This window comes from Pleurodeles waltl, chromosome 6 (assembly GCF_031143425.1).
Source record: "Pleurodeles waltl isolate 20211129_DDA chromosome 6, aPleWal1.hap1.20221129, whole genome shotgun sequence".
Taxonomy (NCBI): Eukaryota; Metazoa; Chordata; class Amphibia; order Caudata; family Salamandridae; genus Pleurodeles; species Pleurodeles waltl.
The window spans coordinates 1,528,948,780-1,528,954,779 of NC_090445.1; positions in this window are offsets into that span (position 1 = coordinate 1,528,948,780).

Consider the following 6,000-nt stretch of genomic DNA (forward strand, 5'->3'; position numbering starts at 1 on the left):
CAAACAATTTGACGCACAATCAGCGCAAACGTTGCCCCATATTTAAACTCTGACGCCCGCGGATGGCAAAATTCCGCCGTGTGCATCATTTCTTGGATGCGGCAACCCGCCCTGCGTTGATGATATGCAGGGTAGGCGTTCCCGTCCAAAAAACGACGCAAACGGCGTGCGTCGTATTTATGCTTCCGGGCAAAAATGACGCTCGCCGGGAGGTGGAGCAAAAAAATGACGCACAGCCCAATGTGCGTCAAAATTTAACGCCTGGGTCAGGGCAGGCGTTAAAATGGGGCAAACACACCTGTATTTAATCAGAACACACAGAACAAACAGCAGAGCAGCAGAGCAGCAACAGGGAGACATGGAGGTGATTCTTATTCAGCGTGCACGCAGACGCAGAGCCCAGCAGCAACAACAGCAGCTACAACAACACCAGCAGGGACCCCAAAGGCAGCGCAGAAGGCAGGAGAGGATATTCCGCCCAAGAACAACCCTTCAGGGCCTCAGGGAACATGACATCATCCAGAGGTACCGGTTGAACTGGCAGGCCATCCAGCAGCTGCTGCGCAACGTTGAACAGCAGTTGGCCCCCACTTTGGTGACACCCCACACCATACCAACAGAAACAAAGCTGCTTGCCGTACTTCACCTGCTGGCAAGTGGCTCATTTCAAACAACTGGTGCCCTGGTTGGCGGAATATCACAACCATCATTCTCCGCATTTCTGCCAAAAGTACTGGATGCCATCATTCGCCTGACACCCCGTCACATCTGCTTCCCTAACACACTGCAGAAGCAGCAGGAAACTAAACAGGGGTTCTAGGCAATCAGTGGCTTCCCACACGTCCTTGGTGCAATCGACTGCACACATGTACGCCTTGTGCCACCTGCTGCAACTGAACACCTCTACCGCAACAGGAAGCACACACATTCAATCAACGTGCAGGCCATTGTCGATCACCCAGGATTGATCACCAACATCGTGGCTAAATATCCTGGGAGTGTACATGACTCATTCATCTTCCGTCACTGTACCATCAACCAACACTTCCAGGATGAACGGTATGGCAATGGACTACTTGTTGGTAAGTACAAAAACCTACTTATATACACACTGCACAGCAACCCACTAGGACACACAACACATACACCACAACAGCAACATGTCAACAGGAACACACTGAGGTCCTGACATCACTAGCCATGTTTCTTAACTCACCATTGAACCTGTCACACATCGGAAATTACTGTACAGCCTAATGTGAAGACGTCAATGAGTGTGGTTGCCTAAATTTCACCTTGTAAATTGTAAGTGTCCCTAATGACCTTTACATTAATACATTGCATAAGTTTCAAGGTATGGGATGTCCAGGGTACTTTGATCTGAACGTGTTAACAACACTTTCAATTTTAACTGTGCATGGAACTATCATCTCACCATCAGTGAAGACACACGGACGCCTGTATCACAAGTCACAATGCTAGGAGGGCACACTGTACTGCAAATCCCAAAACATACTGCTGACAAACGGTTAGCAGACAAACACTTGCTCAGCCAAGGAAACAACACAATGCAGATGGTATAGCCTACAAGTATAGGATGTCACATTAGCACACAAAAGAGTCACAGACAACACAAGACAACTACTGCCATTAAAGGTCTTTTCAATAGTGCCAGCTACATCAACATGATCCCATTCTGTGTTTTTCTTTCAGCTGATCAGGGGTATGGCATCCAGCCATGGCTAATGACACCATTTGGGAACCCGAGTACTGCTGCAGAGCGGGCATACAACGACGCCCATAAGAGGACACGCAGCATTGTCGAGCGGACCTTTGGGATCCTCAAGTCAAGGTTCCGCTGCCTCGACATCACTGGCAGTAGCCTACTATATTCCCCCGAGATGGTCTGTAGGATCATACTCACATGTGCAATATTGCACAACATTTGTGTAAAAAGGAACATTCCCCTCCTCGAACCAGACCCATACATGCCTGAAGACGAAGAAGAGGAGGATGCTGGCCTGCAACAGGAGGGGGAACAACCAAACACAGCTGCTGGAGTGCGTAGGCGCCAACAGATTGTAAATAATTTCTTTTCATAATTATCACCATCACCACTTAATGCACTATTGTAAATAAACACTGATAACAAACACCACATTATGGTTTGGCCTATTCATTTCTGCCCACCTTTAGCTTGAAATATCTGAAGAAGAATGTCGTCTCATTGAGCAATAATGATATAACAATCAGGACACAAAAAAATACACTACAAATGTAATGGCCACCATACAATGGTCACATACACACACAATGTAAATGACAGACATCCTGTACAGTTCACCTTTGAAGGGCAATAGCTGAGGACCACACATATGACACACATACATGTAGTAAACATGGATCATCGCAGCAGATGGCACACAACTAAAACACCATCACTCAACTAGGGGAAAACAGGCCTCATACATCAGGCAGTTCACATGCTAATGCTTCAGGAACAGGAATGTAGTACTAGACTCTTGGCAACAGTAATTCCAACTACTTACTATCTTTGCAATGACTATCTGCCACTAGAGTTACACATAAGCAGAACAAACACAGCACAAGTGCTACACCTATGACAAGCATCCAGCACATTACATCCCATCTACATGTCAGCCCTTTTCTAAAAACATTACACACACTTGCGGCTGTTCACACCCCACCTGTCTGAAGAGGTCCCTGGAATGCTGATTTGTGTACACTGAGATTCCCTCATCTACACACACACACACACACTCACAAGTCATCCAGTGTGCCACACCCTTTCCTATGCCTACCATTGTCATAGTACCATCTCACTGCATGGAACTCAGCTCATATAATACACTGGCTTGGAGTTTTTAAGGCCTGGAATCACCTGTAGATTAATTCTCTTGTGAAAGGTACTGTAGGCTAATTGTCAGCAAATCTCATCTGACAGGACTAGTGAGACACTGATGGAGGCCACACCAGTGATCCCCTCCATGCACACCACCCAAATGTACATGCCCCGTCCCTGCTGATGCCTCCTACAGCATAGATGTTGGAATTTGAGCAATTACATCATTAAGCATTGCTACTAATGTTGCCGTAGGACACTTTATCAGGGTTCATGTGTCACCTTCAAAACAACACAGGACATACACAGTGTGACATGTCAACTGTCTACTGCTCCCTCTGACCAGTCCTAGTCAGAACACTGATCATGTAATTACTGAAAGAACTTGCTCCTGATTGACCCAGCATCCTGTCAGCCTGACTGGCACCTGTCCGTGGGTTACTCTAAAGATACCTGGGGTCCACCTATGGACCACATGTGCTGTCCAAAACCTCTTGTACCTCAGACACTAATTTGTCATTAGCCTCATCAATGTATACTCAAATACATAGTATTGCATCATCTGACTGTTATTTGTATCAGATTTGTGACAGTGCCCTTGAATAGCTAAATCTTGGCCCTTCCGTTGTCTGGCCCTCATTAATGCCTAAACTACAAAGTGTGACAGTGGACCTGGACCATAGTGTTTGACGGTGTAAGTGTCCTCCATCCAAACCAGCAACCTCAGATAATGTCCATGAAAAGTCAACACATATGAGGACCCTGACTGTTCACACGCTGAGTAACATTGTTCAAATAATAAAGATGAGTCGTGTGTGCTGAATACCAGCCATTTACTTCTGCACAGAGGCTATGATGTTTCCTGATACATTACCATCCACAGAGGCCAACTGGAGTACAAATGTTGCAATGACACATGCCGGATCCAGACACCTGAGACATTCTCTCACTCAGCACACCAAGGTTGCCCAGTTGAAAGTCTCATTACACGTCTTCAGTGACAGGGTGGGACCATCCATGTGTAGGTGACCATGTCCTCAATGGCTTTTCTCAAATTTTGCTACAAACGATACCCATTAGATACACGATTAGCTGCCACTAACTCATGAAGAGACCTGGACGTTACAGTGACAACATACACCTTGACAGTTGATACTGGATCAATATTGGACCACACACATGTACATGTACCATCCAATCAACAAAATGGTTGCAAGCAGCCGATCACAGTAGTGTCCCAGTTGTAACCTAGCAGGAAGAATGAAACATGCCTCTAAACCAGGTAATGCATAAAGGGCCACATACATCAACAACCTATTTGCTATCATGACATAAGGAACGTTGAGATTTTGCAAAAAAATCAATGCAAAGTGGTATGTCAGAATTCTCCAAAGAATCAATAGGGCAAACGTAAAATGGGCAAATGGGATTACAGAATAGCAAACAGTGAATCATACCCTATTTGCTTCCATGGGCCTGCTGCTGAAGGTTTAGCATTACTGAATTTGGGAAACCCTTGGATAAATTTGCAAGTCTGGAAGAGCAAACCCTAGGGTGCTGGGGGCCTAAGTCCACCTCTGCTGCCCCCCAAATATACATTTTTTATGCACATGTGAAGCACACACATGCATAAGGCGCATGTGTGCCCTACATGTCAAAAGTAAAACACATTTTAGATACATTAACTCGTAAATAGGACATGGTTACCCCCCAAAAAAGTTTAGGCGACAATTGCACTACCTAATTGGCCTTTATATAATTTTGATTAGCTTGATAAATGTGGACACATTTTTGCTAAGGAATACATCCTGGTATCCCATTCATATTTTGAAAATAGCAATCAGCAATTACCTACATATGTGTACAATTATGAGTAATATCCATTCTGGCCAATCATTACCATTGCACTGTGAATACCTTCTATACATCCTATAAGGGACATTTGCTATACCTAACCCCAAATGTGTATCACTTAGCACCGTTTGGTCAAGACAAAATTCATTTCTCAATTTGACAAATGAAAGACATATTTGTCATAATGCGTCATATTTCCACGCATACAGCTTGTGCGTCATATTTTTTGACGCACAGGAGTGCAGATAATGCAGAGTCAAAAATTAATTTCAAAAATAGATATCATAATATCCTGCATAACATGGCCTCCATTTTTTTCCATTATGCTTCATATTCCCACGCATACAGTTTGTGCGTCATAATTTTTGACGCACAGGAGTGCAGATAATGCAGAGTCAAAAATATTTTTCATAATTAGATATCATATTTTCCAGCGGCTTAATTTTCAAATCTAGAACTGTAAAATATGCCTCAAACAAATATAATCTACCAATGATGAATTTTTTTTTGACTCTGCATCATTTGCACTCCTATGCGTCAAAAAATATGACGCACAAGCTGTATGCTTGAAAAAATGACACATAGCGGAAAAAACCCAGCGGCCATTTTATGCAGGAAGTGATGTAATAGGATATCCTGTTTACAGAATCTGTACAGTGGGTGTACTTTCACTTTCACTTTGCAGTCTCAGATTATTCTAGACTGTGTGGCTGTGTGCAAAGTGTTGTCCTGTGTATTAGTGCTTTTGTGTCCAGTGTACCATCTCAATTGTGCTTTTGTCATCATTGTCTTGTTGTTGAATACTGTCTGAGTCTGTGTTGTATTATTTTGTCAAGTCCAGTGTTTTATTTATTGTCTGTGGGAGTCTGTTGTGGGTACTGTAATATAGGGGATAGTTGGGCTCTTCTTCTTAAGTTTTCTTTGTATTTCCCCACTCCACCTTTCCCCATTTCCCCCTTTTCCTTTTTCTACAACTTTTTCCCCTTTGTCAGTGCTGACATGTCTGGTAGTCCACGGCTTTCCAGGATGGGTGAGGAGGAATTGGGGGGGTTTATATGGCTTGTTTGCCATTTCCTCCCACTCATGCTGGAGGCTGGGGGTAGGGTGATACAGGGGTATCACACGGAGCTCATAAAGTCCGGTGGGGGAAGGTGCGCCATCACTTGATGCGTCTATATGGTAGCCAAAGGAATGACCATCAATTGAAGCACTGCTGGGCTGATCTGATATCCAGGGAGCAAGATCTGCTGGACCACCTGGGAATCAGGATTGGTGGCCATGTT